This window comes from Austrofundulus limnaeus, unplaced genomic scaffold (assembly GCF_001266775.1).
Source record: "Austrofundulus limnaeus strain Quisiro unplaced genomic scaffold, Austrofundulus_limnaeus-1.0 Scaffold484, whole genome shotgun sequence".
NCBI classification, from domain to species: Eukaryota; Metazoa; Chordata; class Actinopteri; order Cyprinodontiformes; family Rivulidae; genus Austrofundulus; species Austrofundulus limnaeus.
In genome coordinates, this window is record NW_013952886.1 from 153,322 (window position 1) to 168,690 (window position 15,369).

General features: G+C 38.8%; 1 protein-coding gene across 1 annotated transcript in view; it reads left to right on the top strand.

Moving 5' to 3' along the window:
* plekhg4 (pleckstrin homology domain containing, family G (with RhoGef domain) member 4) overlaps window positions 1-15,369 on the top strand; it is a gene marked incomplete in the record, with an annotated part of 75,070 nt that overhangs the window by 28,256 nt on the left and 31,445 nt on the right.

The window sequence follows — 15,369 nt, forward strand, 5'->3', positions numbered from 1 at the left end:
TTAACACGGTTAGTTAATATGGAGACGTTATGCTGATGGAGACTTAACGTGGTTTTATTGTGAAAAGCTGCAGGAAGTAGTTCGTTCGTAGTGGAGTTGGAATTGACTGGTGTGCAAGGTGAGTCGTGCTGATAAGCTTTAATAAATAACATAAAACAATAAACCCGATCATAATCTTTTCTTAACCCTCCTCCTTCACGACTGGACCAAAATGCATGACTACTGTCTGCAACCACCAGTCAGAGAAGAACAGACACACAGGAGGGAAACAGCGACACAGACAGAGGTACAGTAAAAGAAAAAAGTCAATAAGCAGGGTTTGTACATTTTTTTATCAGCTGAGCTGTGATGGAAAGAAAAATACAGTGAAACCGGTGAAAATGTTGAAAATACCATGATATAAAATTTTGATCATATTGCCCAGCCCTAATATATATGCTTATAACTCAAAAACATAGAAGCTTCAGCTTTTATTTATTTTTTTCTTTGTTTAGCTCTATCCATCGGGTCCACCAATGAGCCCCCAACCTCCACCCAAAACAACAAATACGATTACTTCTGAGTTCTGGTGTATTTGTGCTTTGCGTTTGTGCGTGGGGTCATATAAGCTACTGCTATGCGGTGTCTAGATTTAACGTTGAATTAAGACCGTGTGCACAAGTGCAGTAAAAAGCAACCATCACTTCAGTTCAGCACGGCATCTGCAGAAAAAAAATGCTACTTTCTGGGTTTTTTTGTCAGCGAAGGATTTTTTGTAAAGTCAGTTACAGAATGATGTTCAGTGAGGATAGGTTTGATACAAATCCATTTTTTAATGATACTTTGGTTTATGAAGCATTTTACTTCCCTATCTTCCTCAGGCCAGATGATTTTGATGAACAAAGAGAATGTAAAGGATAAATAAAATAAAATAGCACTTTTGCTTTTCGGCGTCTCAGCCTTTAAAGATCGTTCCTGTAGAAGTGCAGCCTGACGTCATGCTGAGGTTTCAGGGAGGATTAACGGCTTCTTCTAATGTTGCTCCTGAGATTTAAACTCTTCCTGACTTTTAACCGTCTAACCCGAGGAGAAACTTCTGCAGATGTCGACGTGTTTCCCAGTGACCACCGTCGGTGGTCACTGGGAAACACGTCGACATCTGCAGAAGTGACCACCGTTTGAAAACACCATATTTTTAAATTTTAGTGTTATAGCATCCTTTTCAGCTCATCTGCTGTGATTATCCCAGGTTTCCTCTGTTATTTTATCAGCACCAAGATAAGTGACTGACAGCACAGCAGCATTAACGAGAGGAAACCATCTTTAACGTTTATCTTGATTATCCACTCAGTAGTGTTTGACAGTTCCACTTAGTTCATTTCTGATTCTGATACAGAGTAAAACTCAGGCTGGTATCAACCGGTACTGATCCAGATATGTGCAAAAACACCCAAGTGTCTGGTAAATCTACAAAACTTAATGTATTCTTTACGCAGCTGTGATTTAAATACAAGAGTCATTTATTCATTTTAAACTCAGGCGTATATTGATGTGCTGTCCTCGTTTACAATATAGCCGAGCTAATACAACGTAAAAACCAGAGTACACAATCACAGAAAATAAAATAAAACCATTCAAATAAACAATTGTTTATTTAATTATCAAGAACTACTATGGAAAAGAAAACTTGTCTTTAATTAAACATCAGTAAATAACAGCCTGAGTAACTGAGGAGGTCCTGCTGCACTGACGAATTACTGAGGCGGAAGAAAAAGTAGTTCCCAACACCTGCGAATGATTTAGACAAGATTCCAGTAGTTTAGTTGCTTTCTACTGTGTTCTTTTTCACAGTAAACATTACCTGAAATGACTAAAGTATGATATTTTTGTTTTAGTGTTGATTCTAGAGCATAAAGTTCTGGTATTGATGGTATTGATATTAAAGTATTGATCCTCACATCACTACTGTTGGGTTAACTGCGAGTCAGCACATGTAGTTGTAACGTGGGATTGTTGTAAACTTGAACACATTACCTGGTTTTCAGTTCCACGCTGCATTTATCTGTATAAGAATAGTTGTGTGTGAATAAAGATTGCAATGTTTGCTTATTCAGACCTGGATCCATTTACTGCAGATTCATGTATATGTATTGTGTACTACTGCATATATAGAAGTATTTTTCAGAAGAAGTTTTTGGTTCTAGCTGTAAAGATTTGGGATTCTGCTCGGCCATCTGAACTGAACGTGAGTCACAAACTAAAAGTGAGTTTTTGTTCCGTAAACAGCAGTGAGTCACACTGACTGATGGGTACAGCCTGCACTCACACCTGAGCAGCAGAGACGTGTTGTTACCAATGAGACGCCGTCTAACTGGGTGTGTTCGATGTTTGAATGAAGAAAACACGCTCCGACATGTTGAGGAGCTAGAACAGCATCCAGAACTAATCTGAGCTCAAATTAAGGTCAGTAAGACTCCAAGTCTCTAATTAATGTTTGCAGATGATCCCAGACTTTCTAATCGTAAATCAAGCTGTCACTCAGAGAAGTCAGTCTGTCTGATAAAATCATGTTATGTTTGTGAGGAAAATAATTGTATATTTTAACCCAGATGTTTAAGGTCACTGTGGAAAACATCGCCAGGTACATGAAGCACGAGTTCCAAACATGAACTGTCTCTGAACCTGTCTCAGTCCTCAAGCTCATTATACGATGAGTAGGACAAAAACAACCAGAGGGTGTAGAACGTGATGTAGACCTTCCAAAGAGCCACTTAAACTAGCTTCTAACACACTTCCATTTTGTTTTGATAGTAATAACCTTCATTGTTTATGGTAGTTTTCAGATCGTTGATCACTTTGTAATTAAGATCTGTTTATTTCTCTAATCAACACTAAACTAGACTTTCATTACAAAGGATGTGCATTAGGGTTGGGCAATATTGGCAAAAAATTAATCACAATTAATTATGGTATTTATCTGATAACGATTAATTTGACGATTAATCCCCAGGAGTTCCTGGACGCCCTTATGTCCTGGTCACATGACCAATTTAGTGGGAAAGATTTGCTCTTTATAAAAATCTGTTCCAAATTGTGTCAAAATTACAGACTTTCAGGCTAAACATCAAATTTAAAATTGTGTTGATAGATAAATAAATTACAGAACTTTTATTTAATGTTTGTCATGTTTGAAGCAGAGAGGAGCAGCGAGCGGACTGATGGTGCCATTAATCGTATTAATCGTCAAGTGCCAAAAAATAATTGTTTTTCCGACGATTAATGCACATGATACGATTATGCCCAACTCTAATGTGCAGTCAAGAGTCTGAAACCTATTATTATTATATTATTAAATTATATTATAAAATTATAATAAATATGTTTAATTATAAAAACTAAAATGTGTCCAAAATTAATTCTGCTGGACATTTTGCTTCAATGATCTCACTTGAAGCCTGTTGTTCCTTGCTCTGAACAGGAATCAATATATAGTTTTTAATAAAATCAATATTTATCTATTTTTATACACAGTCCAAAGTGGTATGAGGAAAAATAGGCAGCTGTTGTGTTGTTTTAAAACAGTTGTAACATTTGTATTTTGTCAAAATATAAAAAACAAATACTTCATCAATGAATCATTTGAATGACATGTATGAAATTAAATCTTAAATAATGTTTTGCAGCACCTTTTTAACAGCAGCAACAACAAAAAAGTTTAAGCAAAAGGTTTTCATATTTTCCCTGTGAGCTAGCAAAACTGTTTTTTCTTTCCAGCTGGTAAATCTTAATATCCAAATGTTATTTGAGCTTTCCTTTTTAAAATGACATAAACAATTCTGATTGTACTAAAAAATAGGATTCAGTCCAAATATTAAAGAGTTATCCTGATTAGGAAGAGAAATCGAGGCGTGTTTCTGGAACAGCTCATGATATCAGGATGATCCAGATAATGAAAAGTTACACAATGAAAATAATGACAACCTATCTTCTTGCATAATTATTAAGGAAAAAGAAAAAAACAACTGTTATTTGACAGTTATGTGATTATGTGTTTTTCTGATTCATTTTTCAATTTATCTAAATTGATCATTATGATTATGATTTAGTTCACTATGTTTTATTATGAAATAAATCTTAAGAAATACCCATATATATTTCATAATAAAACATAGATAGTGATAAATTTAGATAAATTGAAAAATAAATCAGAAAAACACAAAACAGTCAAATAACAGTTGATTAAAACAAGGATTTGCATAAAATGAATAAAGAAACAAACATTGGAACAATATTCTTTTTGTGTTTTTCTTTTTCCTTAATAATTATACAAGAAGATAGGTTGTCATTCTTTTCATTATGTAACTTTGATTTATAAAATGATAATAACTTTTAGTTAAAAGAAAATATAATTCAAAAATATAAAACACATTATTATTTTGTTTATTATCTTGATTAAAGAAAATAAAATGTCTCTTTTGAGGGATGTCTTCTGAGACCAGGGTTAAAGACAGGTGGAAATGTTTATCCCCCTCGTGGTGACCCCTACAATGTCGATACGTCACAAGTCTTTTCGTATCGTTACAAGTCCCTTTCCGTACGCCGACCTCCTGAAAGAAGCTGGACTAGTTGTTAGCAGAGTTAGCATGTGAAGGGCACGTGTGGCGTAGAGAAGGTGTCTGCGGTGACTCCAGGCCTACAGCTGTTAGCAGCCTCGCCCTGTAAGTGACAGCTGGGATTACAGAGGTGTGCATGTGAAGCGAGCTGCTGAGTGTCTGGGCGTGGACAACTGAATGTGTTTGGATGGTGCGTGCATGTGCAGACAAGTGTGTGTCTCCCTGCCGGTGTGCAGAGCCAGGACGCCAACAAGTGTGCTCGAATCCTTCAATTAGCTGTGATACACGTTGCCACACAGATTGTAAATGCCTCGGGGGGCAGAATAAATGTTGGGACGTTACCGCCGTGTCCTCCCTGAGTCTTTTCACCATGTGAGGTAAAAAACAAACAAACAGGAAGCTAGTTACCAGCTAGCCAGCCAAGTTAGGGAAGCTTCTGTTGGGCACATTCCTGTGAGTCAGCTGGGCGATGATCTGTGTAGAAGTGATGATGAACAGTGAGGGAGGGGCTTCCCTCGTAAATGGAGGGTAAGGCATTTGCAGCTGGGAGAGGCGTCTCCCTTAAAAAAACCTATCAGAGCAGTCTAACTTCATTACATCACTACAGCAGAGACTAACAGAATGATTAAAAACAGTGTCTGATCATTAGCTTTCATACCCAACGTTGTCTATTGTTAAAATATGTTAAATATAATACATTAACATGATAATAAACTACATTATAACCTGCAGGAACGTATTCATGAAACTTCAGTTTTGATCACTGTCTTCTTATATCACATATTTGATATCATAGCAGCAAATATTAACTTCCTGTTTGCAAAGGCAGACTCGTTATCCAGCTCTGATATACAGATTTTAATCTCACTAAAATATAAAGTTAAATAAGACTGGATGCTGAAATACGTTTTTCTGCTCTGATCATTTGATTAAAAACCCAGGATGTGAAATGTTTGTGTTCTAAGGACTAAAATTTGAGGAATTAAAGAAAGAAATCTTATATCTAGGCATCACAGAAAAAGCACAGAGCCTCAGACTTTGGCTGTGTCTCAGTTCAGGGGCTACATCCTCATGAGTGCTCATTTGTTGGCTGCATACGTCACTGCCCAGCGCAGAGTGCTGTCCCAGTTCAAAGGCTGCTCTGCATGCGGCCGACAGAAATGTTGAAAATCAAGGATGAACCCAAGTATCCTTCCCAGCCAAAGATAAAATCCCAGGATTCAATGCGCAAGCAGCAAAATAACCAGAGAAATGAAGAAGGTGGAGTTTATATCTTTTTAGATTAGATTAGATTAGATTAGACCTTTATTGTCATTGTACAGAACACAATGAAATTACAGTTCAGAACAGCCGTTCAGAAGAAGACAGAACATAACAAACATAGGAGAGCAGGTGCTCTGGGTCGTGCAGCCACAGACCTGCACAGAACAAGGATCATCTTCATGAGGAGGCACAACCCTAAACCAAGTTAGAAAAATCTGTACGAACTGAAGAATTTGTTTTTAAATGTAAGTTTAAAAAACTTAGCTGATTAAATTCATGCTGCAATAAGATGTTAAATAAAATACTAGTACTGATACTGGAGCTAAACCCAAATTATTAATGCTTTTTTTTAATTTATATTAATGTTTTAACTGTGAAGTTATTCTTCCAGTGAAAATATGTGTAAATACATGTCCCAATGCATTTTATCTGGTATGAAACTGATCACTGTGCTAACGGGGGAGCGCTTGGTCACACAAACTTACATCAAGCGAAGGCTTGACCGTCTCATTTCACAGCAGTTTCATGCAGCCTACCTGGACCCATGATCTCTGGTACCTGTGTCATCTTGAGACCCGACAGAAACAAGCTTCACGCCTGCTCCTGAATGGTCTGATGCTGCAGACAGGGTTACATGATGTTTGTGATGGACAATATATTATTACTGTTTTATATTTTTGTCATGGAGGGGGCGATGATGATGTCACATCACAAACCTTTCTTCCTCAACTGTTTGAACACATTTATCAGCAAACACTCGTGTTCATGTGAGCTTCTTCCTTCAGCTGAAACAGCCTCTCAGATGAAGCAGCAGCTCTGCAGCTGATTTAAATGTTATCAGCCTGCAGCAAAGCAGTAAAGCAGGAGGAGAAGTTGTTACGATGCTGAAATAATACGATGGAACCTGTCTGAGCCCAGGCAAAGACCAGGATGTGTTCAGGCTCCTCCTCTGGCAGAGGAAATCGGAGTTGTTGTAGCTTGTCGAGGGGCTGCTGGGTAGAAACGTGGAGGGCTGGGAGTGATGAGGCTCTGCAGGAATGTTCAGCGTTGTCCTGATCAGGTTACGCTCAGTTTTTAACTTAAAAACCCTCTTTTGATTCGGTTCCGGTCGAGCCTCTCTGTGGGGAAGCTGCTGCTCACCATGTGGGTTGTATTTTCACGCTCATCGCCCTGCTGTCTCTTGGGTCAAAGGTCAGGGACAGGAATTCTGTACCTGCAGGTTTTTGTTGTCAGGGACAGGAAGTGCTGATTGTCCCGGGTGTTAGAACAGGTTGATTCTGGTGGGGGGCAGGTTTTTACCATTTATCTTCAACGCTCTGTCTTCCTACTGAAACATGATGCCCGCCCCCCTGGCTCCACCAGGGATAACACCCCCCAACACTGAACATAACACCACTAAAAGAAGCCCCCTCCCCATCCCACCCCCAGCCTACTTCAGTGAGAGCTGAACCTGCTGCACTTGTCAATCATTACAGTAGAAAGAAAAGCAGAGCTTTTATTCAAAGGCTGTTTTTGTAATGCATAAAAATAAACGTTCAGACTACACCCACAGAGGAACCAGGTCCTCAGGAAGTCCGGCAGTTTTCCTGATCAGCAGACTGGGTCGAAACGTTTCTGCTCTGTTTGCAACAACTATTTTGTGTTTTTGTTATTTACCTTCAGGCATCACAATATTTTATTATTAGGTTCTTTTTATTTTAAGTCAACTTCGGCATTTAAAATTTACTACAAACAAAATGTAAACAAAGGTTTGCAAATTATAGTACAGAGAATCCCCAATTTTTGCGGGGGTTATGTTCTTAAAGTACACGCGAATTGTGAAAAAAACGTGAATATTGGATGTCGTCCAGAAAAGTCCTACAGCACATTTGGGGTGGCATTGTTATGCAGTAAGAACCAAACAAAAACACACAAAAGCAAAACAGTTGGCATTTTCACATCATGTTAGAACACAGAAAAGCTGCGCTTCTGGGCAGAATGTGGACACAGGGCATGCATCACGTACTGAACTGTATTGTTTTTAATAATTTAGCTTGACAACTCCTGTTTTGGAAACATTGTATTGTCTCGGATGAAAGAAACTCGATTTTACCACTGCCTTTAACTGACTATCAAGTTTAAGTCTAGCATCTACTTTGATCCCTAAGTTAGTGGCAGTTGGGCTTAAAGAGAGCAAGAAAGGCATTAACAAAAACAAAAACCTCTGTTTTCTTTTCAATAAAACTTTGAAAATTCAACAACATCGAGGCCCAAGGTTCATCAAGGCAGTCAAACAAGTTTCTGATTGACAGGTCATCCCTTTTTCTTAAAGGTAGATAAATCTGTGTCATCTGCACAACAGTGGAAAGATATACCATGCTTCCTGAAAATGGAACCAAGTGAAAGTAGGTATAGAGAAAATAAGAGGGCCCAAGATCAGTCCCTGAGGAACTCCACACAAAAAGGGGGTGAGATGAGGATTTGAAGCTATGGAGGTTAACAGAGAATAAGACTTAAACTACTACAGAGCTAAGCCTCTAACACCAACCCACTGTTCGAAACGGGAGATTAAATACTATTATTATTATTATTATTATTATTATTATTATTATAGCTGTAAAAAAATACATAATTATCAAAGAGTCACGCTTGGATTTGAATCAGTATGTTTTGCATCCAATGGCAGCAAAGAGGTCAAAGAAATTGGATATTATTTTGGCTATTCAGTGATATTTCCACATTTGTGGCCTTGACTGGTCTTGAAATAAAATTCCAAGTCCACAATGTCCAAGACCGAAACAAGACAGAGTGCATATGTTAGAGTCCAAGGCCAAGGCCGATCTCGAGTAGAGCACTGACACACATGAATGTCCAGACCTGTTTCTTCCACCTCATTATCTGAGATTTCCAACCATCAGAGTGAGTTCTCCTGCTACAACAGACAAAAAGAAATCAGAATATTTTCTTTATGCATTTTACTTAAATCAATCCATCCATTATCTATACCTGCTTCTTCCTTTCAGGGTCACGGGGGTCACTGGTGCTCATATCCAGTAGTCACAGTGTGACGGTCGGGGTACATCACAGGGACACACATAGAGACAAACGAGACAAACAACTATTCACTCTCTCACTCACACCTAGAGACAATTTAGAGTTATCAATTAACCTAACAGTCATCAGTCGTCAGTTTTTGGTCTGTGGGAGGAAGCCGGAGTACCCAGAGAGAACCCACGCATGCACAGAGAGAACATGCAAACTCTACCCAGGAAATTCCCCGGGCCGGGATTTGATCCAACGACCTTCTTGCTGAGAGACCTCAGCTTTACCAACTGAGTCAGACTTTACGGGGGAACGCAGCTCAACAGAACATCAGTGCAGCATTCTCCAACATGGACCCAGATTCTGGTCCAAAAGACAACTTGTCTGACTTTATAAAGTTCATTTAGCATCTTAAAAACGTCCAGAGGCTTCAGGAGCCTGCTGGTTCCTTACAGTCTGTGTGTTCCTGTCTGTCTGTGCAGCTCTTGGGCATCTTCTACTGTTGGAAGCCAGGGAATCCAAAACCTCTAAACCATAGTTGTATAATGAACTGTGTTTACTAAAAATACCGATGTTGATGAGTTTACATAATCGTTGAATGTGACGACTGTTTCTGACTGCCCCAGTTTCTGCTGGTTGAACATTAGTTGCACATTTTATCAACAAATTTCAGTTCCAAACTCTTTTTTTGTGTGTCTGACCCTGCTGGGTGCAGAGCTGACCTCACATCAGTTTCCTGTGCCTTTAATTACCTCAAGAAACATTTAGGTGAATCTTTTGGCTCATGTTTTATCCTCCGGGGTCCCTGCGGCCTTTCTGGGCCTCCAGGGTACCACAGAAAGCAGGTCATTATGCCTTCAGTTCCACACAAACTGGCCTTGAAGTCTTTTTGTTTGCAGTTCTGCACAGCTGGGCTCAGCTTATTGCACTCTGTTAAGTATGGTTTAATGTGGCAGCCTGTGAGAGAGCCTCACATCTAATGTGCTGTTTTAGAACCTGGCTCTGTTTCAGAATCATCCTCATCTTTGTGACACCTTTGTGTTCAGCCTCAGCTGCTGTTACTCTCGTGAAGCTAATTAAAACACTCTGAAGGAGGTAGAGACGAAGTTGCACTCTGTGGTTCAGTTCAGATGGTCCGAATACACTTGAGAGGGGTTCAAATACACCCCAGAGTTACTGGAACACACAGGAAGACCTGGCTCTTTGAAGGTCCTGAAATGAAACCAGGTCTGAACTAGAGCTGCACAATATATCATCATCGTAGTATCAGTGTGCGCAATATTCATATTGCAAAGGACTGCTTGGAGTGCAGTAATTTTATGTATTTGAAAAGTTTTAAAGTTGCCTTTTTCAAACTGATGCAACATTTAACCTGTCGGACAAACTCTCACGACAGCAAAAGCTCACACCAAACACAAATGATTGACAAAAATGCTAAAGGTACCATATTGTAGGAAGTACAGATTAGAAATGAGAGAAAGGAAAAAACATCGCTCTTGATATCGCCATCGCAATATTTACAAATTTTATCGCCATTGCCAGCATGAACAGTCACTCCAAGCTCAGTCTGTCACTATAAGAAATTTTGCCGGACGATAAATGATCTCAAATTATTGTGATAAATGGTAACATCATTTGGAGACCATTTTAAAACTAGTGTAATGAAACCACACCCCCGCTTACAGAAGTGTACGAAATTTAAGTACGTATAAAAAGCTACGAACTGACCTGGGTCAAAGTTAGTGAAAAAGACACACAGCAGCAGCTGAAGCTATAACATCGATACCCATCTCTGTCCAACTTGGCACAGTTTATTTTTTTGTGTCTTTCGCTTCATAAAAGAACTGCGGTCACCCGCTGGCTGCTTACAAAGTTTATGAAATTCACATAATGAATCCAAGGTTCACGAGGCTCACAGGCTATAGAGGTTAGAGACCATACACCTGACAAATACCTGATGCCAGAGTACACTCCTCCCTTTGCTAAGGAGGAGAAAAGAGGGAGACTCAAAGAAAAAAGCTGGCAAATGAAAATTTATTTAATTTATCATGCGATTATTCGATTTATTTCTTCGTGACAGGCCTCCTCAAAGCTTGGTGAGTCAACCAGATGTTTATGGAAATGGAATATACACTGCTGGCCAAAAAACAAAGTGTCCACCTGAATGTAACTCAGGTCTATGGCTGTTACAGGTGGTCAGGTCTAGGTTCACCTCAAAGAATGAGGTCAGCTGACCTGGATATACTGAATGACCAAGTTATTCCATCAATGGATTGTTTCTTCCCTGATGGCACAAACAAATTCCAAGATGACAATGCCAGGATTCATGAGGCTCTTATTGTGAAGGAGTGGTTCAGGGAGCATGAGACATCATTTTCACACATGGACTGTCTCCACAGAGTCCACTGAGAGTCTTTGGGAAGAGCTGGAGAAGGTCCGACTCTACCATCATCAATGAAAGATCTTGGTGAAGAATTGATGCATCACTGGATGGAAATAAATCTGCTGACATTGCAGAAGCTTATCCAAAAAAACCACAGAGAATGTGGGCCGTAATCAAAGCTAAACGGAATATTACAGTGTGACTTTCTTTTTGGTAGCCACTTTTTTTTTGGCCAGGTAGTGTACTTCCCACAGCTCCTGACCGTTATGGCGAGGATGATGGACACAGACGGATCAAGTTAAAATGGCGTAACATTCAAAGACCAGTCACAATCATAGATTTCCATCAAACAAAACATTCTGATCCAGAACTGACCTGAGAATCTGAATATCTGTGCTGCAGACAGGAGTTATCTGATCAGTTTTCACTGAAACGTGATTGAAAAGGATCAGATTTTAGAGCTGAATGTGCAGCAGGAGCTGACTCTTCCTGAAATGCTGAGTCAAAAACTTTGATTTGAGTCATTGTTTGGAACATTTCCTTGGATGCGTCTGACTCTAATACAGTTTGTAAATGTTGAAAATTTAGTCTGTCTGAGAAACAATAAGGAAATCTTTTAGAAACATTGGTTCCTGTGTTCCAGTTGAGTCAGTGAGGCAGCTTCCTGTCACGTGGAAAGGTTTTCCTGTAAAATTACCACTCTTTGTTTGAGCTGCAGCTTCTTTCATCCCTAAAGTATGAGGAGGTTTGGGAAAAGTTCTGGATGGAGGACGCAGAGATTTGTTTCTGACCTTTATCCAGTTTCAGACATTGCTAGAGCCAATGCTTGTAAAGCTTTAACCGGTCTCCCTGAGGTTAGAGATCAACGTCACTGACTGGATGCCTGTGGACCTCCTCGGGATCAGGTTGTGGGCTGGTCCAAGGGTGTGGTTTGGTGTCTGTGGATGTGTTGCGACAGAACCCTTGTCTGTAACATTCTTCTTATCTGTCAAAGCATCATTATTGGATTCTTTGAGTTTCACCCTGCAGCGGTCGTCTCGGCTCTCATTCCTGCTCGTTCGGCGCAGACTTAAGATAACATTGGGCAGATGGAACTTTGATCCCTGTGGGGAAAACATCACCTTCTTCAAACAAGCTGCAGCACGTCGCAGCAAACACAAACAGACCTGCAAACAAAGGAGGAGGATCTCCAGAGGAAATGAAACCGTTTAAGTTGTCCAACCATGTCCTCACACAGGACTTTGGTTACCTGTCGCCTTTGTTCCTGATCATTCTGGAGACAGAAGATGTCAGGGTGAGGAATGAAAAACCGCTCTGTGTCGGCCTCAGGTGTGTCTGGTTTCATTCATCATCATTGGACAGAAAACATCTTTGGGTTTTACCTTTATGTTCAACACTTCGTGTCAGGATGCTACAGTTAACAACATATTTCCTGTCGTCACTTTTTAATGGACACTTCCTCTTCTGGCTGCATTTCTTGTTCGTTAATTCTGTTATGTTCTCACTAGTGACACCTATTGTTCAGGATGGGAACCACAGTAGTTAAGAAAATCAAAGTGTACCTTGCCTAATCCTCTATGGATATCAAAGTGTGGTAGCACACAGGACCCCTCCAGTAGAGCCCCAAACTACTTTTGTTATTAGCTAGTTACAAGTTCAATATTAGGTTAATTAAACATCATTAACTGAACGATGATGTAAAGCTAAAAAGAGCTAAATAGATGTTATTCAAGAAAGTACAGTTTGAACTCTGCTCCAAATGCAGCCATAATTTAAGGAGGGGGACACTTGATATGTCGACAGTCCATCAGTCACTTTCTTGTTTTGTTTTTTATTAACTCATTTTGTTTTTATATCTGAAATACTTTCCTTATTTATGAATACATTGAAAATTTGTTTGTACACAATAATATATACATAAAAAATTTTACTTTGAAAACAAATAAAAAGCTCACTGAACTTGCTTTTTCTGTCACTTGAAGTCTGCAAAAATCCATCAGCTTATTAAATTTGTTCAAATAAAAAAAGCAGAAATAGTTCATCTGATTTATGGGTCAGATTATAGCTTAACATTTTTATTTTTTGTGCACACAACGCCTTGACTACATATATATTTCCTACAGGGTCTTTATTAAAATATTTATCAGCTTTGTGCAAAGTAATATTTGAACACAAAAACCTAATGATTATCATATTGTCTTTAAAATCATCTGGATGACTGCAGATCCACATGTGGTGTGGTGGTGAAGCATAAGTTTGATCACTGTGCTGTTTTAGCACCTGCTAACAGTTAAAGCTGTCAGGTGACCTGAACAAGGTGTTTAAAGACTCAGAGGAATTGGTCTGGTGTTGTGTAGTCTTGTAGAGGTGCAGGTCGGTGATTTGTTGTGTGAGGACTTGTTTCCCGTCAGTGCTGTTGTTCTCATGTGACCGACCGTGAGAAGATGTTTTCTTTGTTGTTGTAACGCAAAGAATGATGCGCTGGAGAGACTGTTTTACATCGTTTCCACAGAAGGAGGCTCTTGATCAGAGAAAGTGTTTCAGTAATCAGAATACGGTTTGTTGTCTGCTCTCCTGTAAGTGTGAAACTAACAGCTGGCCTCTTCAATCACGTCTCACATGTAAGGGTCAGAGGTCACGTTTCCTCTGGTACCATGATTAGTTCCCACAAAGGTCACGACTGCTGCTCTTTGTTGTCTGTGACTCTTTAAACACACAAATGGTTACTGTGGAGACTGGAGTCAAAGGCGTGTCATCAGAAATCAGCCAATCAGCATCCGGAGGAGGGTGCGAGGGCTCGTCTTTAAGTTGGTGCTCCTTGGGCCTCCACACCCTGCAAGAACTGGTTTTTCCATCACTTAGGAGGATGAATCACGGCGCTCCAGGGACAGATGGCCACTTGTATTCATGAAAACCTGCAGAACCTGAAGGATGACATGAGTTTATTTCAGAACCTGTCTGCTTCATTGAACAACAGTGATTGTTAGCCTGTCAGTGAAAGGGTTAAACAGCTTAAATCCTGAATCAGCTGCAGAAAACTGAGGATGAGTGACTTTATTAAACCACAATAAATACGGCATCAGAGGATTAGTAATACAGAGGGTAACTAGTTATCTGAAACAGTTTGTTCAAGTAAATAATTTAAGATCTGAACTCTGTAATGACACGTGGAGTTCCTCAGGGTTCTGTACTTGGTCCAAAGTTATTTATTTTATACGTGAATGACTTGGTCAATGTGTCAGGACTTTTTAAGTGTGTTTTATTTGCAGATGATTATACTTTTTTTTGTTTGGGTAAAGCTATAGAATGGATGTTGGAGATGATGCAAACAGAATTTGTGAAAATACAAACTCGGTTTAAACTTAATATAATTAAATTTGGATCAAACTAATTACATGACATTTAGTAATAAAAAGAAAACCATCAATGTTCCATGAAGAGTTGATGTTGTTGAGATCTGTAGAGTCAGTGAGGTGAAGTCTTTGGGTGTCATCATTGATGAAAAGCTAACATGGAGACCTCACATAAATTAACAAAAACAAAAATAGCCAAATCTATTGCAGTATTGTACAAAGTGAGGGAGTTATTGTTTTATTGATTGAAGTTATTGAAATTCTATTATTTGTTTTATTATAATATTTTACAGTTTTTGTATAGGGCTCATTAAATACACATTACCTTTAAACATCCAATTAAATTTAGTTAAAAGAGAGAGTTGTTACAATCTTAAGGAAATTGAAATGTTTGTGAAACTTTAATTTAAAACCAGTTTGAAGGAGAGGTGTTCTTTAATCCAAGGAATAAGTTTTGGAATAATCTAGAGAGTGATGTTAAAAATGCCAGATCAATCTTTATGTTTAAGAGAATGATAAAAGTTGGTCTGTTGAAGAAATATGAAATATTGTAATTTGTATCTTTTACGATTTGTTGTTCCAGGAGTTTTGTTTGTAGATTTTTATTGTTTGAATTTCTTTTGGGGGAAAAAGGGGCAGATATAAGATTTTTTTTGCCTTCATTTTATTTGTGATTAGTATTTTTTATTGTGTGTGTGTGTATATATGTATATATGTGTGTGTGTATATATGTATATATGTGTGTGTGTATATATGT